This window comes from Centroberyx affinis, unplaced genomic scaffold (assembly GCF_046629955.1).
Source record: "Centroberyx affinis isolate AG114_WGS23_722 - 3 ecotype Tasmania unplaced genomic scaffold, CSIRO-AGI_Caff_v1 ptg001002l_1, whole genome shotgun sequence".
NCBI lineage: Eukaryota > Metazoa > Chordata > Actinopteri > Beryciformes > Berycidae > Centroberyx > Centroberyx affinis.
This window is the reverse complement of record NW_027279566.1, coordinates 10,001-37,500: the sequence shown is the minus strand read 5'-3', so window position 1 is coordinate 37,500 and position 27,500 is coordinate 10,001. Positions and strand designations below refer to the sequence as shown.

The 27,500-nt window shown below is 42.9% G+C and overlaps 1 pseudogene; it reads right to left on the bottom strand.

The window, feature by feature from the left end:
- Positions 1 to 25,286, bottom strand: part of LOC139646810 (exocyst complex component 3-like protein 2) — a 60,625-nt pseudogene extending 35,339 nt beyond the window's left edge.
- Between the last annotated feature and the right edge of the window lie 2,214 nt (positions 25,287 to 27,500).

The window sequence follows — 27,500 nt, the reverse complement described above, 5'->3', positions numbered from 1 at the left end:
TAGATAGATAGATAGATAGATAGATAGATAGATAGATATAGATAGATAGACAGATAGATAGACAGATAGATAGACAGATAGATAGACAGATAGATAGATAGATAGTTAGACAGATAGATAGATAGATAGATAGATAGATAGATACCTTAACAGACTAACATCTTTACCTTGTCAGTAAAACCTCCATACCGCCATGGTTAAACAAATTCCCCTCATCCCTCTTCCTCCGAACAGCACACTCCTCATCCCTCTTTACCTCAACAGAATCCACTCATCCCTCTTTACCTCAGCACACACTCCTCATCCCTCTTTACCTCAGCAGACCCTCCTCATCCCTCTTTACCTCAGCAGACTTCCCTCATCCCTCTTTACCTCAACAGACACTCCTCATCCCTCTTTACCTCAACAGAATCCACTCATCCCTCTTTACCTCAACAGACACTCCTCATCCCTCTTTACCTCAGCACACACTCCTCATCCCTTTACCTCAACAGACACTCCTCATCCCTCTTTACCTCAACAGAATCCACTCATCCCTCTTTACCTCAACAGAATCCACTCGTCCCTCTTTACCTCAGCACACACTCCTCGTCCCTCTTTACCTCAACAGAATCCACTCATCCCTCTTTACCTCAACAGAATCCACTCGTCCCTCTTTACCTCAGCACACACTCCTCGTCCCTCTTTACCTCAACAGAATCCACTCATCCCTCTTTACCTCAACAGAATCCACTCGTCCCTCTTTACCTCAGCACACACTCCTCGTCCCTCTTTACCTCAGCAGACACTCCTCATCCCTCTTTACCTCAGCAGACCCTCCCCGTCCCTCTTTACCTCAGCAGACCCTCCTCGTCCCTCTTTACCTCAGCAGACTGCCCTCGGAGCTCCTCCTCCCTCTCTTCTTCTTCTCTGCGGGGGAAGGCGTTCCCTGCAGCGACCCCTGTGGCGAGGGCGTGGCGCTGCCCTTGCTCCGCCCCGACGCCCTCAGGGTCTTCCCCAGCCTGCCCAGGCTCTTCAGCGGGGAGGTGAACTTGAACGATCCCTTCCCCGAGCCGCCGCCCCCTCCGCCTCCTCCGCCTCCTCCTGCCCTCTTCCCCTCGTTGGCCTCGTTCTCGTCCTCCTCGTCCTCGAACGGGTTGCGGTCCCTGGGGGCGGCGCCGTCCAGCAGCGAGCCGCCGGGCGACCAGTGGTCGCCGTGGTCGCCGTTACCGTGGACGCCGTCCCCGCCGTCGTGGAAGGCGTCGTGGTGGTGGTGGTGGTGGGGGGTGATGTTGAGACTCATCCTGCGCAGGATCAGAGCGTTGTCGAGCGTCGGACCGCCGCCTTTCAGACGCACCGGGAGGTTTTTGAGGATGGGCATGATGGAGCTGGGGGAGGGGGGGGAGGGAGGGGGGAGTCTGAGGAGGTGGAGAGAGAGAGAGAGAGAGAGAGAGAGAGAGAGAGAGAAAGTTGTAAACATCAGATAAGCATTGCAGTGAAAAGTCAACCAATCTACTAAACCAATCAATCAAGAGCCACAGCACAACGGGTGAAAACACATCAGTTTCCGAGTCAGTCTTCAAGCAAAAAAACTGAAAAATTCTTTATTTCATGGCTAATACAATAATAATAACTTTATTTGTATAGCAGTTTTTTTAAAAGCAAAGTTTACAAAGTGCTTTACATACAATAATAAAAACCCAAAAAAACAATGATGCAGAATTTACCACAATCAAATAAATAAAACAGTTGAATAATAAACATAAATAAATAAAAAAATAACAAAAAAGGAATAAAAGGTAATACAGGGGATAAAATGGATACAACTAGAAAACGAACAGACATGCAACTAAACACAGATGCAAACAGATAAAAGTGAACATGAAGAAGAAACACAATTACAAAAAGAAACAAATGACAAAAGAACATATTAAACACATTGGGTCATGCTGCGGCCTTCATCAGGCAGCAGCTCACCTGTTGAAATCAGCAGCAGGTTTTCAAACCTCGGTCTAAACTACACTTCTCTCTACATCTAACAGACACTGAGCAGCGTCTGCAGCCCCACTCCTCTGATGAGACAAAGGAAAATCTTGAAATATTTTAATTTCAAACGCTTGGCGCTGATGCTGAGCTCTCAGTGCAGACAGGAACACAACGGCTTCTCCTTTCTGCTAAAAAAACAAGGAGAATAAGAACCCAGGGGCCGTATTCACAAAACATTTTATCTCACCACTAGGAGGACTCCCAAATAGCACTAAAAGTTCCTAGCTGAGAGTTTCCTCTTAAAACCTGTTCACGAAGCTGCTGAGACCAACTTTTACTAAGGAATGGGGATAGAAATACTGTAGGAGGTATCATGTTGCCATATTCAAATAAAGATTTTAAAATAAAAATGTAGGCTGAAGTGTCACTGATTTATCATGAAACAAAGAATAATATACTGACCAGTAAAGTGTATGTGCAGCTGATTGTCAGCCTCTTACATGTCTGGCAGCTCGTTAAACAATTAGCGGATATTCATATAAGCAACCTTTTACAGTAATTATCAGACTAGAATATCCATAACTTCACAACCTTGATCTCCGGTGTTATCGGGTTGTTTCTGTTTGTCGGTGAAGTGACTGCATCCCTGACTGGCTCTACTATGATCATAATACGATTAAGGCGATACTTTTTTAAAAACTCAGTATCATTAAATGTTTCTAAAATGTTGACCGGATTACAAGGCGGATTGCCGGCAGCAGCCATTTTAGGATTGTTTGTGGTTCGGTCTTAGTGACTTCGAGTCCTCTTGACTACCTCTAACTTTTCACAGATTTAGGAACTGGTCCTAAAATTAGGACTGACACGCCCATTATTTTTAGGAGTTTCTCCTAAATCAGCAAGTTGGGAGCTACTTTTAGCCTTAAGATGTTTTGTGAATGGGGCCCCAGGTTCCTGCTCAACTTTCTACTGTGACTCAAATTTTAATCATTAAACGTTTTTCTTATTTAACCGACCAAAGTCTTTCCCAAACCTTGACCAAGTTGTTTTAGTTCCTAAACTTGAACCGTTAGCCGACCTGCAGCTGAAAATGTCCAGTTCATGTTTTTGTCACAGAATCCAGTTTGAGGTTTTCACATAGTTCCTGTCCCCACACAGTATGTAAATTTGAGTTTTGGCGTTCCTGCTCATTTCACTTCACGTTTTATGACGTTCCCGCTGGACACACAGCCCGGGGAGAAGTGTGTATGAACTGCGGTGTTGTGTTTGTCCTTGAAGTCCAGCTGGCTGCAGACCAGCAGCTGAGTCTCTGACAGTCTGAGGACACGCCGAGCCCCACTGAGATGTTACAGGTTTATGACGTGAGATAAGACAACACAAGATAACACAACACAAGATAACACAACACACCGCGGTGACAGCCGGGCCTCTGTTATGCTGTCACCATGGCAACAGATCAACCCCCCCCCCCATGTACCAAGAGATGCTTCGTTCAGTTCAGTTCAGTTCAGTTCAGTTCAGTTCAGTTCAGCTCAGTTTTGTTCATTTGAGTTTTGTTCATTTCTGTTTAGTTTAGTTCAGTATAGTGTAGTGTAGTGTAGTTTAGTGTAGTGTAGTGTAGTGTAGTGTAGTGTAGTTTAGTGTAGTGTAGTGTAGTGTAGTGTAGTTTAGTTTAGTTTAGTTTAGTTTAGTTTAGTTTAGTGTAGTTTAGTGTAGTTTAGTGTAGTTTAGTTTAATTTAGTTTAGTTTAGTTTAGTTTAGTTTAGTTCAGTATAGTGTAGTGTAGTGTAGTTTAGTTTAGTTTAGTTTAGTTTAGTTTAGTTCAGTATAGTGTAGTGTAGTGTAGTGTAGTTTAGTTTAGTGTAGTGTAGTGTAGTGTAGTGTAGTTTAGTTTAGTTTAGTTTAGTTTAGTTTAGTTTAGTGTAGTTTAGTGTAGTTTAGTGTAGTTTAGTTTAATTTAGTTTAGTTTAGTTTAGTTTAGTTTAGTTTAGTTCAGTATAGTGTAGTGTAGTGTAGTTTAGTTTAGTTTAGTTTAGTTTAGTTTAGTTCAGTATAGTGTAGTGTAGTGTAGTGTAGTTTAGTTTAGTTTAGTTTAGTTTAGTTTAGTTTAATTTAGTTTAGTTTAGTTTAGTTTAGTTTAGTTTAGTTTAGTTTAGTTCAGTATAGTGTAGTTTAGTTTAGTTTAGTTTAGTTTAGTTTAGTTTAGTTTAGTTTAATTTAGTTTAGTTTAGTTTAGTTTAGTTTAGTTTAGTTTAGTTTAGTTTAGTTCAGTATAGTGTAGTGTAGTGTAGTGTAGTTTAGTTTAGTTTAGTTTAGTTTAGTTTAGTTCAGTATAGTGTAGTTTAGTTTAGTTTAGTTTAGTTTAGTTTAGTTTAATTTAGTTTAATTTAGTTTAGTTTAGTTTAGTTTAGTTTAGTTTAGTTTAGTTCAGTATAGTGTAGTGTAGTGTAGTGTAGTTTAGTTTAGTTTAGTTTAATTTAGTTTAGTTCAATCTTCTAACCCTAACCCGAAATGCACTATAATAAAACAATAATATGAAGCCTTGTTATTTGTTTAATGTGGGAATAAATTCACTGGGAAAACTATTCTACTCACAGCTTTGGATCTAAAAAAAAAAGTACCCAATAATAATAATAATAATAATAATAATAATAATAACCCTCTGTATCAACCAGGCTACTTGTTTTCAGTGCTGGACGAGACTCCTGTAGAAAACCTGAAGTGTTTCGCTCTTCTGTTACAAGCTGAGATACAGAAGAACGTCTTGAAGCCTCCAGTGATTCTATTTTTTCTTCCTGGAGCTAAATAATGGAAAATGAAAAAAAGCTAAAACTGGATCTATTGGTGGGAATTTCTTGTCAGCTGTTGATACCAGAGGTCAGAGGTCAGCGGGGTCTCCCTCCTCACGACCCCACCCCGCTAAACTCCGAACCGTATTTGTCGTCGGGCATCGTTAGCTTATCAGGAAGGACCGATGACTGCCGGAGACTCGGTGGTTTTAGTTTCAGTGTTACCTTGTGTGTTTCAGATCAGCTGTTGTGAAGCCTGCTGGTTTTCATTCCTACTGCGCTTCATTTCCTCCACCCTGCATCAGGTGTAAACCTGGCTGGAGTGCGTTGGACAGATTTGTGACTCGTAAACCAGCAGATTTCTGGGGCCGCTTGCACAAAACACCTTAAGGTAAGATTTTCCTTAAAGTCTGAGTTAAGGTTTTCTTAAAATAAAATCGGTTGCAAAAAAACACCCTTAAGTCTTCTCCTTAAGGTTTCCTTAAAATGTTCACTCAAGTATTTAAGGTTTTCTCCTTATCTTGGTCTTATACTTAAGGAGTCCCTTAAAGTTAGTTAAACCGTTAAGTAAGGAAAAAAATTTAAGGTCCCTCTGACTCTATCTTAACCGCAACATGGCCGAGTTTATGGTGATAAATGAAGAAAATGAAGGCATCGCGGTTCATGGTTCACTTCTTAAATTAATTTTCGTTGCAATTTCCTCCCACATTCGTTGGTTTCTGTTTGCTGTTATTTGCGGATCAAATTTACTTTTTAGTATGTGCTTTCTTTTATTGTGTTCCTCCAGAAGTATAATCTTTTTCCTCCTCTGACCAATTTGGTTTTCTTGTCTTCTTTTCTTCTGCCATTTTTTTACTATCTATAGGCCGACTCTGTGAGACGATAACAGGTGAGACAATAACAGGTGAGGCGATAACAGGTGTCACAAACACAAGTGCAAGCAAACAAACATGGAAATAGTAGAATTTTACCGCTGTAAAATCTCTTTCAATGCAGTAAATGCCTTAATGTTTTTCCTTAACAAGGATTCTGTGCAACACCCTTAAGTAAGTCCCTCAGCTAAGGAGAAATTAAGCCTTAAGAGTCATACTTAAGGAGAAAACTTAAAGTGTTTTGTGCATCCAGCCCTGGGTCTGGAGAGCCGCTGGTTTACGAGACGATCTTTACCACCTTAAAGTTTTCCAGCTCTACGTCAGATTCAGCCGCACCCAGCAGAGGGTCAAGAGGAAGTTCCTCACAGACTGTGTCAGTCTTCAGGATTAGATCCTCGCCCACTTATAAACCGGCTGATATCACATGTTCCCACAGCAGTAAACACAAAGAATCAAAGACAAAGAATCATAAACTCATAAACATTAACAGATGAGGCCGGCTGGCTCACAGGTCTGCCTGCTGATAACGGTTCAGGCGGGAAAGCTGCCGCCATCTTTACTGACCAACAGCAAGCTGTCACTCACACTGCAGAAAACACCAGACCTGTCAACTCTCCCGTTTTTCCCGGGTTTCTCCCGTATTTTCACCCCCTCTCCCGCTGTGCTCCTGTTTGGTCATTTTCTCTGTGAATCTCGTGTATTTCCCTTTTTTTTATTTTTTACAGTTATACAGAATCCTAATTGGCCCGATCAGGTTGTGTCGGTTAGATCCATAGACTATTTAACTTGGGAGACTATTTTCCCATTTCTGACCAGAAGTATGTTGGGAAAAATCCATTTGTTGAACTAGTTAACCCGATCCTTTCTGCTCTGAGGTTACAGCAGGACAGGCAGTAAAGGCACCTGGTCATTAGATCTCTGGAACCGAGAGAGGAAACCCCTTTCATGATGTAAAAATGATGGTCGGTCCCGGAAAATCTCCCTTATTTTCAAAGCCCAACGTTGACAGGTATGGAAAATACCCACAATTCATTCAGTCCACCTGAGACTTCAAGTGTTATTTTCCTTAAAAATCTGCTGTTGGGGTGAGAAAATGTCTCTCGTTTCTGACGCAAATCAACTTGTTTCAATCATTTCCTTGAATCAAGTGACCTGATACTGAGCCGCTTCATCTCAAGATGTAGTTCAAGACAAGTCAAGATATTCTCAACAGGTGAAGCAAGTGAAGTCTTCTCACTCCACTGGACGACATGTTCACTTGTTTTAAGGTAAATCAGACTCAGTGCTTCTTTACCACACTGCAAAACATGACGAGCTGTCCAGTGACTTTCTCTTGTCTCCAGACCTATCAGCTTATTTCATGATATTTTCAGTCAGATTCTCTCACTGCACTGAGCAGATAATCTGCTGGTTTCAGTAAATTTCACTTGATTCATGCCAATATGACTTCTTCTTTCAAGAAATCATCATAAAACAATGAAGAAAATCTGGAAACAAGAAACTTTCTCCAAGACAATTTCACTTTTAGCACAAGTTGCATTCTCTGAAAAAAAAGTCAAATTTGTTGAAACCGGTAAAATTCTCTGCCATTGCAGCAAGATCATTTAAAAAATAATCTTGATAAGTCTGGAGATAAGATAAAATTTGTGGGTTTTTATCATGGAGGAAGAGACGGGACCAGAGGCACACACAGCTTTAAATAAAGCGCTCAGACCTCAGACCTGTCCGGTCCCCCTGACAGCTGGTTCAAAACAAACTGCTGCAGGTTAAATGGAACACACCCTCGGGCGGGCGGAGCTTCCACTCTCCATTACACTATCAGTCTCCTTTCCGCTCCCATTGTTTGTGTCCAGAAGCTTCTCTTGAAGAAAACATGTTGTGTGTGTGAGCGGCTCCTGTGGGTTTCCTGAGCCTGCCGCCGGGGCTGCTGGGTATTTATGGATCCAACACCGCTGAATCACTTCCTACTTCACCCTGCTGTGTGTGTGTGTGTGTGTGTGTGTGTGTGTGTGCCCACCTTGGTGTATGTGTGTGTGTTCATGCATGTTTGTGTGCACATAGTGTGTCTGTGGGTACATGTTTGCTTGTGTTGCTTTATCTGTGTGTGTGTGTGTGTGTGTGTGTGTGTGTGTGTGTGTGTGTGTGTGTGTCTATTCTTGGCGGCAGCAGAGTGGCACAGCGGGACGTCCTGAGCTGGTGAGACTGGAAACCAACATGAACAACATCCGATCCAGTCGGCCAGCAGGACCGACGGGCGCAGACGGAGATTTAGGTTTCCAGAGATTACTGAGACAGCAGGAAGTGAACTGAAGTGGAGATGAAGACTCTCTGTCTGATCCAGTTCACACAGGACCAGAAGTCTGTCAGCAGACTCAAACCGACTCTGATCAATCCTCCAGCTTCAAATCTGCAGCCTCCGTAACGCTTTCTGTTTGCTCAGGTTTGATTCTCTGACTAAATATCATGTGAAAGCAGTGCTGGTTAACAGCAGCCTTGGAGGTCCCAGATGTCAGACTTTCCCAGCTGCACATGAACGCAGCAGAATAGTTATGGTTGAAAACCAAAAATCTCTAATGGCAGAAATCCCAGATCCAGATTAACACCAAAATCTAATCAGATGATCCTAAGAGAGATCTGTCCACCAGAAATATGTTGACAGACAGAGAGACAGAGAGACAGAGAGACAGGCAGACAGACAGACAGAGAGAGAGACAGGCAGAGAGAGAGACAGACAGACAGACAGACAGACAGACAGACAGACAGAGAGAGAGAGACAGGCAGACAGACAGACAGAGAGAGAGACAGGCAGAGAGAGAGACAGACAGACAGACAGACAGACAGACAGACAGACAGACAGACAGACAGACAGAGAGACAGACAGCCAGAGAGAGAGAGAGAGAGAGACAGACAGACAGGCAGACAGACAGACAGACAGAGAGAGAGACAGACAGGCAGAGAGAGAGACAGACAGACAGACAGACAGACAGACAGACAGACAGAGAGAGAGACAGACAGGCAGAGAGAGAGACAGACAGACAGACAGACAGACAGAGAGACAGACAGGCAGAGAGAGAGACAGACAGACAGACAGACAGACAGACAGACAGAGAGAGAGAGACCACTAGGGGGCAGAGTGAACAGTCAGCAGCTCATACTTCTGTTGCGTTCACGTCATTTGGGATTTATCGTAATTACCAGCGTCCAAATGGGAAAACCGTTCATGTCAACCTCAGAGTGGGAATTCTGAGTAGGAATCATGGGAACTTTCCGAAGGCTCCGATATCTCCGACCTGGCGGTAAAAACACAGAAGTGTGTCGACGCAGCATCCGTTCAAACTTAAGATGATGTTTTGGTTTCTTTTGCTCCTCCAAGTCTCTCAGAAGAAGGCAGCAGGTCGGTTAACAGTGAAGAGAAGGAGCACAACAAAGACTGAGCGCACCACCGCCATCTTGAGGTCGACAGTGAACACAACGCCTGAACACAACGCATAAACACAACGCCTGAACTCAACGCCTGAACACAACGCCTGAACACAGAGCCTGAACACAACACCTGAACACAACACCTGAACACAACACCTGAACACAACACCTGAACACAGAGCCTGAACACAGAGCCTGAACACAACACCTGAACACAACACCTGAACACAACACCTGAACACAGAGCCTGAACACAACACCTGAACACAACACCTGAACACAGAGCCTGAACACAGAGCCTGAACACAACGCCTGAACACAACGCCTGAACACAGAGCCTGAACACAACACCTGAACACAACACCTGAACACATAGCTTGAACACAGAGCCTGAACACAACGCCTGAACACAGCGCCTGAACACAGCGCCTGAACACAACGCCTGAACACAACGCCTGAACACAGCGCCTGAACACAACGCCTGAACACAGAGCCTGAACACAGAGCCTGAACACAACGCCTGAACACAACGCCTGAACACAGAGCCTGAACACAGAGCCTGAACACAACACCTGAACACAGAGCCTGAACACAACACCTGAACACAGAGCCTGAACACAACGCCTGAACACAACGCCTGAACACAGAGCCTGAACACAACGCCTGAACACAGAGCCTGAACACAGAGCCTGAACACAACACCTGAACACAACACCTGAACACAGTGCCTGAACACAACACCTGAACACAACACCTGAACACAGTGCCTGAACACAACACCTGAACACAGCGCCTGAACACAGAGCCTGAACACAACAGCTGAACACAACACCTGAACACAGTGCCTGAACACAACGCCTGAACACAGCGCCTGAACACAGAGCCTGAACACAACGCCTGAACACAACACCTGAACACAGTGCCTGAACACAACGCCTGAACACAGAGCCTGAACACAGAGCCTGAACACAGAGCGACTGCCCTCTCAGACTGCCCTCTCGCACATGTCTTCAGTATTTATTCCACCCAGCATGTCTGACATTCCTGGCTCAGGAACTATTGTTCAGCGGCTTCCGAAGTGTTTCAGCGGCAGAAATCCTCTGGATGGTTTTTCCATCTGGGAGGTTCAGGGTCTCCTCAGACAGAACCGGTCTCTCTGCTGCAGGGTTTCCCCGCTGCTCAGTATTTAAAGCTGAAGAACCACCTCCAACAGAGCTTTGACTAAACAATCAAGAAAATCCAAAATTCAATTATTATTATACGTCACTTTCATTAAGAGCTGTTGTTTTTTTTCTCTACTGTCCAATTGGATCAACGGAGAGGCGGGGCTTCTGCAGTAAACAATAAACATGGAGTTTCACCCGGAGCTTAGCTTCACAAACTGGATTCACCACAGTCTGAACAGAAACCAGCAGGGAGGCAAATCAGAGCTGCACTTCATTTCTGGTAACTGTTTATAGTGATTTTTTATTGTTTAAAATAATTGTATAATTTAGCTAAATCACCTTAACCTTACTCGAGCTAGCAGACTAAACAGCTGGTTGAGTGACTGACAGCTGTCGTCAGCTGATTCTGTGGTTGCCTAGCAACAACAAAACAAAACACAGCAGGCTGCTCTACTTTGTGGCAGCGCCTCGCGTTGCTCAGCCTTCAAAACACAAAAAGTAACCAACCATCACCTGGAGGAGCCGCTCTGTACAACATCAGACCGTGATCTTCTGCTCCCTGCAGGGAAACTGGGATTTTATATACGAAGATTTCTGTTCCAAAATGCTTTAACTTTGTGCTATCAGTCACTTTGTGATAGAGGTGTCACTTGGTCAAATGGTAGATTTCATTTTGGAACCAAACTCTTACATTCATTCCTCTGTGTGGTGATTTCTGGATGAGTCGTCCTCAGGCTGCAGAGGGAGGCATGGATTATTGGAGCGACCACAACATGTTTTGGTGCAAAATCATCCTCATTTATCATAAACAAAAGTTCTGTTAATGTTCATTTAAGATGATTTAAGGTAATTTGGTGAGTTGTGGTAACTGGTGGAACGCCCACTCGTTCACAGTTAGCGGTTCATAAATTTCGCCCATGGTCGCTTGGCGATTGCTAAAGAAATAAACCATGAATTCTGGTTTCACTGGGATCTCAGATTACTGTCAGGCAAACAGAGACAAAACATCTGAACATCTTATAAAACAACAGAGATAAGATGGACATGGACAAGGTTCGTGTTGCTAAGTTAGCCTGCTGGCTAGTTAGCTAGCTAACAGTTTGTTCAGGTTAACTGAGCTGACTCTTCTCAAGCTCCAACTCTTCATGTTTTGGAGTAGAGACTAGGGCTAAAGACAAGACAGTTTACTGTGTCACAGTAACCTACATTTGGAAACAAATCCACCTTATCACACTATTCACTTTTACTGAGAACGTTACTGAATGGATCTACAGCCACACCACAACAAGCTGACTCAGCTGCTCTCTGCTGACAGCTGCTTCACACACATTTACACTTTATTAACTAACACACAGTTCTCCATGTTCCTCCATCATGGGGACAGGCTGCTGCAGCAGATTTATGATGCGTTATGCTAACTGAACAGGTGAGATAAAACAGAACAGGTTTATTAAATCACATGTAATGTAATGTGTTGTTGCTATTAGCGCATGTTGTCTTGGAAACGAACTTGACTTGTCCTGACACTCACTGATGTGTTAAAAATTAATCTTTCTTTAAGAATGCGTGCAGGTGAGGAGGTGAGCAGTGAGCCGTCTGTCACGCTCACAACACGCAAACAGGAAGCCGCACGCCCAACCAGGAAGTGGAAGAGATATCCAATAGGACGGCGACGCAAACCAAAGCCTTGACCTATGGGTGGACAGCACACCGAGTCAGAGTGATGCATCGATTTAGACACACACACACACACACACACACATACATACACGCATGGCTCCAGACCAGTATGTGTGTGTGTGTGTGTGTGTGTGTGTGTGTGTGTGGCTCAGGCTTCATGTTGACTAATGGCTCCACAGATAATCGGCTGCAGTGTGACAGCTGGAGGAAGTGTGTGTGAACACCAGGAAATAATCGTTTCATAAATCAGCCGACGGCTTCGCTCTCATCCTGCTGAGGCTTCATCACTTTTCCTTTTTTAACTGGGACTCATGGCTCCGCTGCCCCCGCCTTCCCTTCATCCTTACATAACAGTCCATGAGGAACGCTACGAGTGTCATTATTAATAGAAAAAATGGCAGCATATATTTGCCATAAAGTATACAACTACTCTTCTTCTTCTTCTTCTTCTACGCTTCTTCCCCTGTGCGGCGTTTCACAGCTCACGGGGGGGAAGAGGCGTAGAAGAAGAGCAGCGGCCACGTCGAAAACAGAGGTGGGATTTTATACTTTATTGCAAATATTTTCACACAATATGTTTTACTCGTGTAGCAGGGTCGGGCGATAGGACGAATGTAAATGTTAGATTTTTTTGGGGGCGATTTTTGTCATTTTATTTAGCTAATTTAATGGTCTAATTTAATGGTAAATAATTAACCTGTAAAGCGCGATTCAAAGCGTGCGCGAATAGGAACTGGCAGTTGGAGTTATGAATCATATTTGAGAACTAGACCAAAAGCTGTATGTGCAGTCGTGCTCCCTGATCATTTAACAGCATAATATGTTATCTCCACCTGTTTGTTCAGGCTCCTCCATCTGACGCCATCCCGACTCTTTTTCAAACGGCGTCGGACAGCTGTTCAGCCTGTCTGGACTCGTTTGCAAAGACGGCAAATTACTTCATTTAGGTCCTTCGGCTCGCCAGTTTCATCCGGTTTAAAACCAAAAATAATCCCAAACAGGGGATTTTGTATTCTTTTTGGCAACGAGCTCTTCCGTGATCGTTCGCTGAAGTGGCCGGTCGGAAAATTTTAACATATCGCCCAACTCTATCGGTAGACTGGTCTGGAAGCGTCGCCTGCCTGAAGTCAAAGCGGCGTACAGATTGGATGAACAGGTTTCTTTTGTAACGGAGCGCCTCGGGCCGGGCCCCACGCTGGGTGCCGGGCCCCGCGCTGGGTGCCGGGCCCCGCGCTGGGTGCCGGGCCCCGCGCTGGGTGCCGAGTGTAGAATCACTAGAGCAACTTAAAAACATCTGTCTGAGTATCAGTGTCCCGTCTCCTCCTGCCTCAGCCTCACCAGGGTTTCATACGCTGACATCTCCACTTCAATAACAAACTCAGCTGACTGTCCTCCTGACAGTTTAACACAGACAGGGATCCTACACATTTTCCATTAAAAAATTCCATACTTTTTCCAGACCTTGATTTGTTTTGAAGATTTTCTCTGGTGTTCAATATGATTTACGCAGATAGACATCTTGTTGCTAACTAGGTCATATCACTGTATAGATGAAGACTGTTGAAATATCAGATTAGTGGAGGTGGAGGTGAAGGAGAGGAGGAGAGGAGGTGGAGGAGAGGAGGAGTGGAGGTGAAGGAGAGGAGTGGAGGTGAAGGAGAGGAGGAGTGGAGGTGGAGGAGAGGAGGAGTGGAGGTGGAGGAGAGGAGGAGTAGAGGTGAAGGAGAGGAGGAGTGGAGGTGAAGGAGAGGAGTGGAGGTGAAGGAGAGGAGGAGTGGAGGTGAAGGAGAGGAGGAGTGGAGGTGGAGGAGAGGAGGAGTGGAGGTGAAGGAGAGAAGGAGTGGAGGTGGAGGAGAGGAGGAGTGGAGGTGAAGGAGAGGAGGAGAGGAGGTGGAGGAGAGGAGGAGTGGAGGTGGAGGAGTGGAGGGGTGAAGGAGAGGAGTGGAGGTGAAGGAGAGGAGGAGTGGAGGTTAAGGAGAGGAGGAGTGGAGGTGAAGGAGAGGAGGAGTGGAGGTGGAGGAGAGGAGGAGTGGAGGTGGAGGAGAGGAGGAGAGGAGGTGGAGGAGAGAAGGAGTGGAGGTGGAGGAGAGGAGGAGAGGAGGTGAAGGAGAGGAGGAGTGGAGGTGAAGGAGAGGAGGAGTGGAGGTGAAGGAGAGGAGGAGTGGAGGTGGAGGAGTGGAGGTGAAGGAGAGCAGGAGTGGAGGTGAAGGAGAGGAGGAGTGGAGGTGGAGGAGAGGAGGAGTGGAGGTGGAGGAGAGGAGGAAAGTGGAGGTGAAGGAGAGGAGGAGTGGAGGTGAAGGAGAGGAGGAGTGGAGGTGGAGGAGAGGAGGAAAAGTGGAGGTGAAGGAGAGGAGGAGGACAGGCTCCGAGCCTTTAAAGGTGAGAGTGGAGCTGGGAGTCGAGGATGATGTTGTGCAACACTGACTGAACACTTCCTTACTGTTATCACACTGATGGAACATGTTGAGTGGCTGAGAGAGAGAGAGAGAGAGAGAGAGAGAGAGAGAGAGAGAGAGAGAGAGAGAGAGAGAGAGAGCGAGAGAGAGAGAGAGAGAGAGCGAGAGAGAGAGAGAGACAGAGAGAGAGAGAGAGAGCAAGAGGTGTTAGAGAAAGGAGAGTGTGTGTGTGTGTGATAAGGTGATAAGGGCAGCAGCGTGGCAGCTAACAAGTGGTCGCATGTTAAACTTGGCAGGACACACACACACACACACACACACACACACACACACACACACACACACACACACACACACACACACACACACACACACACACACACACACACGTAGCATTCACCCTCCTTTTCCTAAAACGGTTTTCTTACATCTGGCATTTACACACACAAGCAAAACACACAAACACACACACACACACACACACACAGGAGCTCCGACTGACCGCTTTCACAAATCCTGACCAAAATCTATATGATCAAACCGGGGTGCGCGGACCTCCAGGGGTCGCTGAGGGGGGGGTTCCAGGGGTCCAGGAAACAGGACACATCAGATTACTTTAACTTCACTGTCTCCTCTTTCACCCCGACAGACAGCAGAGACTTCAGATGACACTGAACATCTCAGGCGTTTATGTGACCAAACCAAAAGGAGTTCATTCCCAACATACCATACATCCATTCTGGGAAAAAAAAGAAATGATAAACTGAAGTTCCATATCTGTCAAATCTACAGGATCCAGTCTGTAAAAAGTCTCTCATTTTTCTCAAGTTCCCTACCGTCATTTGGTTTAATGTTGGGCTGTCAGCCATCACCAAACTCTTCAGCTGGCCCTCACAAGTATAGTAATACATGTTCACACACACACACACACACACACACACACACACACACACACACACACACACACACACACACGGACTAATGCCACTGCCTTTTAACACAGTCTAAAAACAAAAGGACAAGAGGTGGATAAAGTACCAAAATGTCCTCCTCCAGTTGAAGTTTTGTTACTTTGCTGATATTTTACTGAAGTAGAGGTAAAAAAGTACCGGTGTAAAACTCTACTGCAGTAAAAGTAAAAAAAGTGTGTGATTTAAAATGTCCTCAGAGTAAAAGTTCCTGAGTTCCTCTTTAGAACAGAGAACGTTGTCAGCTGCGATCTTTTCCATGTGATTCTAACAGGAGGAGAGGAGTTAAGTAAGTTAAATGAAATTAAATAAAAAGGTAAATGACGTAGATTCTCTTCTCTGTTACTTATGAAAAGATTATAAAAGTTGTCTGTCCTCTGTACTGGATGTGACCTAAAATGCAAAGTCCAACACTTAAGACTCAAAACTTTCTTCAGTAGAAGTAAAATAACTGATTTAAAAAAAATGACAGTAACGAGAGTAAAGCTGTAATGACTTACTTCCACCCTTGCGAAAGGTCAGGGACACTTAAACGAACACACACACACACACACACACCCTCTTTGTTTTGTTTACACACACACACTCCATGTCTCTTAGCAAACCAGAACACAATGTGCGTCTGAAGGGACAGAGGTGGAATTTTACTGGAGCTGGCTTCAGCTGGAATGATAAGTGTCTGCTCAGCCTCCTTCTGATCAGCCGTCTGATGTCGGCTTTTTTATCAGCGATTTGAAAGCATGATCCATATAAGCATGAGACATTTATTTATGTAGCTGTTTGACCAAGTTTAAACCAGTCAAAAGTTTGAGTCAATGTCAAACCCCACAAAGGATACATGCATTCAGAATACACATGAACCCTGGTTATTTTTTACAACACAAACAAATGTATAATTAATCGCAAGGCAGTAGAATGAAACACACAATTTAAATAAACTCAACCACACCATCAGTTCAATTTTCAAAGGTTATATTAGAGCAGAAGGGGTAGAAGAAAAGTTCTTTATAGTTCAGTCCAGTTCCATATAATTCAGTTCAGTTTATAAAGGAACAAAAACACTCCACTCCGGGATCTCCCGGTTATCCAGCAAACAAAACTCAAAACAAGGAAGTATTCCCGACCACAGTTCAGCTCCGTTAACTCACAAGCAAAAATCCACAAACCCCCAAAGCTTTAGTGGGATGATGAGAGGAGACGTTTTGCCAGGTTCACGAGACGTGACACACGCGAATATGGATCAAACGGGATAAGATAAAGATAAATATATAAACATCCACTTTTTTTTTTGTTTTTAATACATAACAATCCTACCCTCCCTTAATTCCTCTCCCGGTCGAACCCACATATTGTGCACCTTAACATAAAAAAAAAGAAAAGAAAAAGAAATACATAGATATATGTAGATGCATAGGTTGAATGTGAGTGGACTGATGAGAGAAAATCAGTAAAATAATCAGAATAAAATTTTTATTTTTTAAAAAGCAGAAAGGCCGACACCTTTTTGTCTTTCCTGAGGAAAGCATGTGGAGTTCTTCTTTAATGTTCAGTAGAACCAAGCCATATCAATAAAGACGTTTTAATAAAAGAAACAAAGTGCCTTGGTCTTTTTGCTTCCTTTGGATTCTACTGATAACCACCAAACAGCAGCTTCTATCATTGATTTTTAACCTATATGTATCCCAGCAGTGCTCCACATTGTTGTTCTTCGTTTCTACTGAAAGTTTTTATTTTTATGTAGTTTTTTTTGGTAGTTAATTTTTATTTCAATTTCAGTCGAGTTTTAGTTTCAATTTTTTAATTTGTAGGCCAGAAATGAGCTCAGCACCAGAATACCATGTTTACAGTAAAGGTCCATATTCTGCTCTGTCCAGAGTTTTATTTTGTGTCTTTCTGTCCATTCAAAGCTGTGTGTGTGGTGTCATCAACCAAAAACACTCTCAATCCATTTCTCCACGTTCATTTTCCAGCATCTCTCTGAGCCTTACCAAGAACAGGCCGTTTCTGTCTCCGTGTCTTTAAGGCTCATTAATATTAACGACCCCTCCGTTCCGATCGGCTAACCGTTTCCAGAGTGAAACGTGAGACGCCGCGGCCCGGCGGCTACAGGTAGGGAAAACTCTCCTGTAATAAACAACAACAACCGCTCAACCGCTTTGAAAAAAACACTTTGTTAGTCTATTATTTCTTACAAAAATGCTAATGAGCGAACCTTTGTGACGCCACAAAGTTACGGAAGTCCAAACGGCTCGTTTAGAGGCTCGCTGCACTAATATGGATTGTGTGGATTTGATACTTTCACCATGTTTGGCAAAGGGAATCCTGCTTTACCCCAGATGGGATCTTTAAGAGTCTGTTCTGAGCAGCCACCACTGACAAAATAACTGGAGCTTCTTGCAATTTGAAGTTAGTTCATGTTGTTAGTTTATAATTAGTTCATGTTGCGATTTTCAATTTTTTTTCAATTCACTGTGCAGCCCTGTTTTAGCTCTAGAAAGCAAAATCGATTTGGGAATTGAAGAGAAGATCAATAAGTTGTCAAATGAAGGGGGTAAATATGATTCCAGCTACCATTTCCATGTGTGATTTTGAACATTGACTGTTCCAGGTGGCTGCAGGGAAAGTCATGGAAGGAAGTGTTGAAAGTCATTTCAGTTCTTAAACTAAAGTCACGAAGTGCCGGCGGCTCGGCCTTCTGCTGTTAGGAAACACAGCAGATGATTGATCGGGGCAGAGCGTCTGATGAAACACTTTAGTGGCTCCAAAGTCCCGTCTGCGACGTCTCGTCTCTCCGTTAACAGATAGTGACTCGGCAACTCAGACTGGGCGGAAAATCTGATCCAGCATGATTGATTAGCTGCTTAAAACTATCAGCAGCCACAGTCCAATGGATTATCTCATCGTCACCAGGGAGCAGCTGGTGACATGGAGCCAGAGGTGTTACCAAGTCTCAAGTCAAGACTCAAGTCAAGTCCCAAGTCTAAATGTAGATTACCAAGTCAAGTCCATGTCATTAATGTCGAGTCTCAAGTCTAAATGTAGAACAGCAAGTCAAGTCAGAACAAATCAAGAGTCCAGTATCAATTTAATATCTTAAAGAAAACTAAATATCTAGGACTTTTCAATGCAATATGGTTTTAATAGGATAAAAACTTGGTAAGAGCATCATGAGTTTGATTTCTATAATCAGTTTCAACTTCAATAAATTCAATCATTCCATACAAATTCAGAAAACAGAATTTAAATTCAGTCGTCTGCTGGAACAAATCTCATCACTTTCAATCTAAGTCATTTACACAAACACAAGATCTCAAGTCAAGACTTTAGAAACCTTTTCAAGTCATCAGAGTACAAGTCAGAGTCAAGTCCCAAGTCACCAGAACCCAAGTCAAGTCTCAAGTCTTCTCTTCATGCATCAAGTCAAGACTCAAGCAATTAAAGTTGTGACTCAAATCCAAGTCATGTGACTCGAGTCCCCACCTCTGCATGGAGCTGGATTACTGTAACTGAAAGCCCTCTCTCTCTTTCTAACAAACACACACACACACACACACACACACACACACACACAGAGGTGATCCTATCCTTCGGTGTCCTTGCTGACCAGTTTTCCTCCTCCACACATTAATCAACACCGTCTTATTACTGGAGTCCCATGAATGAACCCTGATTGTTGGGATGTATAATGTTGAGCAACTTGTTGAGCAATGCTTCAGGAACTCTTGCTCAAGGACTTTCCCTAAAAACCTGGGGTCCAATCCCTCTCTAGTGCTCAAGGATTCAAATGTTAGATAACAGATTGGAATTTTAGTTCTATAAACATTTCTCTGGAGGCAGAAATAATCTGATTGGTCGAGTTAAACCTCAGTGGGCGGAGCCAAAGAACCACAGTTTAAAAAAACAAAAAACATTAGACTGAAGCTCAGTGAAACAGACAAGAGGTGAGAGAGGAGGAAGCTAATATTATGAAGCCTAGCGCTCTGCTGCTAACTGAAAAAATACAATCTGTCCATACTAAGTTATCGGGAATACTTTACAATAAGGGTACACTAAGTTAAGGGTTAGTTAATGCTAATTTAACAGTTAACTAATGTGTAATTTACTAATGGTGTTCATGTTAACTAAGGTATTAATTTATACATTAGGCTATTTAATAGTTTATAAAGATGACTATTAAATAATGTATAAATGAACACCATTAGTAAATGATTACCAGACATATTAGTTAACTGTTAATTAAGGGTTAGTTAATGCTTATTAAGCATTAACTAACCCTTAACTTAATGACCCTTATTGTAAAGTGTTACCAAGTTATCTTAGCTAGTTAGCTAGCTGACCTTCAAGTTCAAACTAGCCATACTAGCCTATAGCTAGCTAGGTAAGCTAGTTAGCTAGCTGCTGACCTTCAACAGCATGATGCCATGGGCATGAAGGAATGAAAACAGAAGTCACTGCCGTTTATATTTAATTCATATTTCAACCACAGCTCCTTCTTTGCCTGTCAGATTTTCCAGCTAGCTTGTGCTCTGCACCTCCTGATGCTGCTCAGTCTGCAGCAGCAGGCTCCAGTTAGCAGACTGCTGTTAACAGGCAGGACACATACAGGACAGATGCTGCACTGCTGCTGGGAACATCCCATCATAATAAGAGGAACATCCCATAATAATAAGAGGAACATCCCATAATAATAAGAGGTTGCATAAGTTTCCCTGCAGGGCAAAGGGCTGACAGATAATGTGGAACAATCCAGCAGAACAACAGAAGTGGAGAAGTTCACATCACACTGATCTACACTGCTCACAGTGAGGCACAGCACCACTCTGTAGGTTCATCTGCCTCACATCCAGTCATCCAGCCATCCAGTCATCTACTCATCCAGTCATCCAGTCACCCAGTCATCTAGTCATCCAGTCATCCAGTCATCCAGTCATCCAGTCATCTAGTCATCCAGTCATCTACTCATCCAGTCATCTATTCATCCAGTCATCTAGTCATCTACTCATCCAGTCATCCACTCATCCAGTCATCCAGTCATCCAGTCATCTAGTCATCCAGTCATCCAGCCATCTAGTCATCCAGTCATCCAGCCATCCAGTCATCCAGCCATCCAGTCATCTACTCATCCAGTCATCCACTCATCCAGTCATCCAGTCATCTACTCATCCAGTCATCTAGTCATCCAGTCATCTACTCATCCAGTCATCTATTCATCCAGTCATCTAGTCATCCAGCCATCCAGTCATTCAGTCATCTAGTCATCCAGTCATCTAGTCATCCACAATGTGCTCCACATTGGGATATACAGTACACAGTATAATAATAATAATGATAATAATAATTTGATACTTTATTGAACCTGTAGGGAATCTCTCTTCTCTCTCACCCCCCTCGGGTCAGAGTGCTTCAGTGACCATCCACCCTGCTGACCTCTGACCTCTGACCTCTGACCTCACTGTGGAGGGGGGGGAAGAGAGATGAGAACGTCCCTACAGGAACCAATGGAGGCTCAAACTCCATTACATGTTCTGGCATGGACTGTTGGAGGTGAAGATAGTCTCTTCACCCTGAAGTTCGCTCCACTGCATCACTTTAGACTTTTTGCACTGTAAAATAAAATATTAAATACCTCATGTAAGAAACATTTCATCCTCATTTTTGAAAGTGCAAAGGTCGCCTCCCACTTCCTGCATCTGAAAACTACAAATCCCAAACTCTGTCTATCAACATGTGTGATTGTGCATTCAAGTCTTTACAATCAACTCTTTATATCTATAGGCTACAAGTACACACACACACACACACACACACACACACACACACACACACACACACACACTCAAACTGAAGTCTGAAGTATTATGCAACAAAGATAGTCAACTGCCTCTCTTTAATTTGCTCTGAGTGAGGTCACGTTTACCCACACTGCATCTGTCTTTCATTAGGTAAAAACTGTCCAGTCAGCGTCATTTTTGAGGGAAAACAGCTGTTGAGAAAAAATGTAATATTATCTTTTCCCCAAAGAGAGGAGAGGAGAGGAATGTCAAATTGTTGAGTAAATGGCATTGGCTCCGCTCCATGATAAACTGGAGCCGTGACACGACCACAGAGCGTTAGTCCAGCCGTTCTCAAGCCCTGGCTCTGGGTCCAAAGGGGGGGTCGCAGCGGACATGTTTCTGGACAAACTGGTGTCCAAACTGGAGCCCTCCCAAACTTTTCAGTAGGGCTGGACGATAATTCAATATTATCGTTTATCGTCTTTCAGTGGGATTATATTGTGATGATGTGGTGATTTTGGGATATCGAGACGCACAATTCTGCCGTCTGAACCGATGAGAACAAGCAGATTTTATTTAGAAACTCAGACAAAATGAAGTATGGTAGGAATATTATGTGAAAATTTCAGTTTAGTTTGACATCACACCAAACATTACCATTCAGTTTATTATTAAACGTGATTTCGCTTATGTGAGCCATATCGTCATATATATCGATATCGAATAAATATCCTTATGATTATCGTGATATTGATTTCAACCATATATCGTCCAGCCCTACTTTTCAGACAGGATACATGCGCTGGCTGCTGTTCAACAGGTGGGGAATAACACACACACACACACACACACACACACACACACGTAGAACCAAACAACTGAACTACAGCATGTAGGAACAAATATCTGCACTCCCCAAACAATTATTAGAAGCTCAAACCTTGTAAACCGTGTCACCGTTGATTTATACAACTACAACAGCTCCAACTCTTCATGTTTTGGAGTAGAGACTAGAGCTAAAGAAAAGACAGTTTACTGTGTCACAGTAACCTACATTTGGAAACAAATCCACCTTATCACACTATTCACTTTACTGAGAACGTTACTGAATGGATCTACAGCCACACCACAACAAGCTGACTCAGCTGCTCTCTGCTGACAGCTGCTTCAGACACATTTACACTTTATTCACTAACACACAGTTCTCCATGTTCCTCCATGATGGAGACTCAGCTGGTTGCAGATTTTCAGTGTATCAGACTGTCACCTTAAAGTCTGAGCGCTGGAGTTGTTCAGGCTCTCTGTTCTTTTCCATGACTCTCCTTTACAACACCTGACCAGTAAAACTTTAACTGCAGCAACCTGAAGGAGCAAGGTCTAAAGCACACAGCGTAGGAGGAAGTGTGTGTGTGTGTGTGTGTGTGTGTGTGTGTGTGTGTGTGTGTGTGTGTGTGTGCAGTCGATTTTTACACCAGTACTTTTACCTCTACTTTTTACATTTTGGTACTTTATCCACCTCTGTCCTTTTGTTTTTAGACTGTGTTAAAAGGCAGTGGCATTAGTCTCTGTGTGTGTGTGTGTGTGTGTGTGTGTGTGTGTGTGTGTGTGTGTGTTAGAAAGAGAGAGAGGGCTTTCAGTTAGGTGTCAGGTGAGTCAGGTGTACTCATGATGGTTTCTAAATGTCTAAAATGTAAATGTAAGGTGGGTTGAAGGAGGCACAGAAAGACACAGTATCAGAGAGAGTAAATGAAAGAGTCACTGAGAGAGAGAGAGAGAGAGAGAGAGAGAATATTTTATTGTTATTATCATTCTCTCTCTTCCTCCTTTACCTATACTATTATTTCCCCCTCTATATGCTTTGGCGAACTGAAATGGAAGAACGGCGATAGGAGGAGAGAGAGAGAGAAAGACAGAAAGAGAGAGGACACAAAAAATATTGTTAAATATGCAAATCATGCAAATAAAGAGAGAGAAAGGGAGAGCATTTACACTGTGGTCGTACCAATAAATTCAGCGACATTACAACAGATAATATAAAGGAGGTCAAAGGTCAGAGGTCACAGCAGCTGGAAGACAAAGTTTCAGTTCACAGAAAGAGAAGTGAAGGTTTGGCATTTCTTTCTCTCTTTCCATTCTTGACAAAATGTCGTAGTCAGCGAATTGATAGTTAAAGTGAAATCCCTGGAGAGAGAGAGGGAGAGAGAGAGAGAGAGAGAGAGAAAGAGGGAGAGAGAAGGGGGGGGGAGAGGGAGAGAGAGAGATATAAGGAGGTGAAGCAGTGAAAAAGAGAGAAAGAAAGAGAGACAATGACAGAGAAGAGGAGAAAGAGAAAGGGAGAGAGACCAGAGAGGGAGGGAGAGACAGAGAGAACGAGAGAGGGAGAGAGAGAGAGAGAGAGAGAGTGAGAGAGGGAGGGAGAGATTATCTGGACTTTTGCTCCTTCCTTCACAGAGTTAATAATTTCAAGGATGTCAGATATTCAGCAGTTATGAGTCGACTATAATAGAAACCTCTGAGGAAATATAAGACAGACAGGAGGAAGTACAGATTTCTTAAACGCCTTGTATCCATTTTGGAAAATGTCACTTTACTTTAAATTCAGTCAGCATGTCGTTATGTCAAAACCAACAATTCAAAACCCAAAAACAGAAACACTTTATAAGCAAACGTGTTCAGATGACTCCTAACTCTGAACTTCTCCTCCGTCTGCTTTACTCTCATGCCGGCAAACGCTTTGTATCAGCAAATGTCTTTTTTATTTTTTTTCTAATTTTGGAGCTAAAGTGTTCAGTTGCACAACAAGCCTGGAGTCTCTGACAATTCCTGCCTCCCTCAAACGCACCGTCTCCGCTGTCAGAGTCACCAAGACAAGACTGTCCCCAGGTCAGAGGTCACAGTCCACATCAGACCACCCAACACAACTCATACCGCTCTGACCAAAGCAGAGAGAGAGAGAGAGAGACACAGAGAGAGAGAGAGAGAGAGAGAGAGAGAGAGAGAGAGAGAGAGAGAGAGAGAGAGAGAGAGCCTGAACCTGACCTGAACACTCCTCCTTTCCCTTGTCTATCCTCTCTCTCTCTCTCCTGGTTTTAAATTTTAACTGAACGAAGCAGCAGTGAAATCAGACTAATCCTCATTCCAGTCCCTGGATCTAGTGATGCAGAGCTGGCAGACAGCCTCCAACATCAACTAAATTAAATTAAAATCATTTAGATGCTTTCCCCCCCCTTTAAATACCCTGTGAACACGATTATTATTAACCATGATTAGTATGAGTTTGGGAATCAAATGATTGCTATTAGGGCTGCAACTAACGATTATTTTCATTGTCAATTAATCTGTCGATTATTTTCTCGATTAATCGATTAGTTGTTTGGTCTATAAAATGTCAGAAAATGGTGAAAAATGTGGATCAGTGTTTCCCAAAGCCCAAGATGACGTCCTCAAATGTCTTGTTTTGTCCACAACCCAAAGATATTCAGTTTACTGTCATAGAGGAGGAAAGAAACCAGAAAATATTCACATTTAGGAAGCTGGAATCAGAGAATTTTGACTTATTTTTCTTAAAAAATTACTCAAACCTATTAATCGATTATCAAAATAGTTGGCGATTAATTTAATAGATGACAACTAATCGATTAATCGTTGCAGCTTTAATTGCTGTCCATCGATAGTGGAAATTAAAAATTAGAGTAAACTATGACCTCCAGTTGCTGTTAAAAAGTGTTAAATAAGCATTTATTTATGCTTTCTTTCACTTTAACAGACGCCATCCCTTTCTAACTTACTTCTCTTTTTCACTGCTCACTTACATGTTCAATGTAAAAACATGATAAACTCTATTGCCCAGTTGTACAGGTGAGGAAAGGCTCCAGGTGGTTCCCCCTCCTCTACACCCCGCGGCTCTGCTTCACTTACTTGTGCGAGTCATTTTGGAGGATCTGCGGCTCAAACGGGCGTCGGGAAGGAGTTTGGCTCAGACAGGAAAGACAAAAAAATAAATAAAAGCACAGTGAGATCCGAGGCTCGGGATCCGCCGTGAAGGAACCGGAGAGATGCGGAGAGACAGTCCGGTGTGAAGAGGGAACCGGCCAGCTTGCTGCTCTCTGAACAGCCGCAGACCGTCTGCAGCCGGCAGGGCAGGACAACCACCCGAGCACCCATGCTGCCTTCACGTGCTGTCGGAAATGTGAGAAATCCCGAGTGGCGCGGCACATGAGAGAGCCAGGAAAGTGGTTCAGTTTTTTACTCATGAAGACACTTACTTTGAATCTCAAACAGAAGTCAGAATGTTTTTACATAGAGATTAATTACTTAATTCAATTATAAATATAAATGTAGCCTATATTTTTTTTGTAGCAACTGGAATTGTTTTCTTTTTTCATTATTCATTTTTTTATCTGTCTTCTACTTGCATAATTGTATGAAGTTGTTTGATGTTATTATGATCATATCCAGTGACCCAATTGATTGTATATTTAATTGTGTTTTGTGAGTTTTTATCTATAACTCAAGTGTTATACATTTGACATTTCAATAAATATCTGTAATAGAATTGCAAGAATAGAAACATTTTGATGATTGGATATAAAAATGGGAAAGCAGGAATTTTCTATGACGCCCGAGTCGTGACGTTCAGGAGCCAGACAGCATGCAAGGTACAACTGATGCATTTTATTATGTTATTATTTGGCATTCGGTGTAAATAATTAGTACAACTGTGACTGTATCTTTCTATTTCCCCTCGTTGTTTAACTTCTAGTTTGTGTAACTTCTAATTTAAACATCTGCTACATGCCTGATGCACATTTTCCCTCTTCATTCTGACACTGCAGCACAAAGTAGCTTCATTTAAAAAAAAAAAAAAAAAAAAATTAAACAGCAGCCACCAAAAACTACTTTCACTTCAGAGTCCATTTTCTTATATTTTTTTTCCAACCAAAAGCACCTGAATTCACCGATAGGATTGTGGATTATGGATTACTTATGGATTGTGAAGTAGGAATTTACGAGGAGACTTTGAAGGCAACTCAACCACTGTGTCCAATTAGAAGCTACATGTGCTGCTGTGCTGTTTACACTGTCAGGAATGGGGGTTCAGGTCCATATCTGCACCCTTAAAGCACCTTCAGGACTGCTGGTCCTGCTGGTCCCAAAGGTGTAAATTAGGGGTCCTCATATCAAGGACCCCTAATTTAGTCCACATTAGAGCCACAGACCCTCATTTGATGAGATTTTGTCTCTCAAACCCAAATTTGAATATATTTGTATTGTTAAATATGATTTTGTCCAGAATTTCATGACTATCTGTATTGTAGGTAGAGAGATAACAGAGAAACTATGATCAAAACAGTCATTCATCTACATTCTCTAATTGTGTTAACTTCTTGTAAATGAAGTAATGCTGAAGTTTAACAATTCATCAATTTGCTGGGGACCACCTGGAACCCCCTCAAGGACCCCTTGTGGTCCCCGGACCCCACGTTGAGAACCATTGATGTATATGATCTAGTATGTCTAGTATGTATGTGATGTAGTAAATGATGTATATGAAGTATATGACATGTATGTGATGGCATGTAAAGCCCTTTGAGATGTGCTTGTGATAAAGGGCTTTATAAATAAATTAGAGTAGAAGGTACATTTTTGTACCAAAGTATCAGAGTACACACAGAAAAATAAAAGTGCGAACTGGAACCGAAAAGTTCTCCGGAGTGATGCCACAGAAGAACCATTTCTGGTTCTGGAACCTTTCAAGAACCTTTTAAGAAATATATGGTTTCAAAGAACCATATAAGGTTCTTTGGGATAGGCTATTAAAAAGTTCTTATTTCTTAGTTAGGCTATTGGATGGTGGGTGATGGTGTGAATGTGGAAAATAACCAAACCCTCTATATTATGCAACTGCAAATGAGGCTATAGAAGGACAGATAAAAACACAATGCAGGAGTCTAGTGCAGAAATGGTTCTCGGTCTGAAAGGTTCTTTGTGGAACCAGAAATGGTTCTTCTATGGCAGTGGTTCTCAGTGTGGGGTCTGGGGACCACCAGGGGTCTTTGAGGGGGTCCCAGGGGGTCCCCAGCAAATTGATGAATCGTTAAACTTCATTTACAAGAAGTTAACACAATTAGAGACTGTAGAAGAAAGACTGTTCTGATCATAGTTTCTCTGTTACCTTTCTACCTATAATACAGACAGTCATGGAGTTCTGGACAAAATCATTTCAAACAATAAAAATATTCTCAGATTTGGGTCCGAGAGACAAAATCTCAATGGTGGACTGTCTGAATGGGGGTCAGTGGCTCTAATGTGGTCTAAATTAGGGGTTGTTAAGTGTTGGGGTTACGGACGGCCTTGTTCACACGCTCGTCTGTGTACTTTCTGTCTGACTGCAGGTCTTTAGGGGGCGAATGTTTGAGAACGCGTGACCGCCGTCCCGCGAACACGTAATTAAAGTAAACTATGTT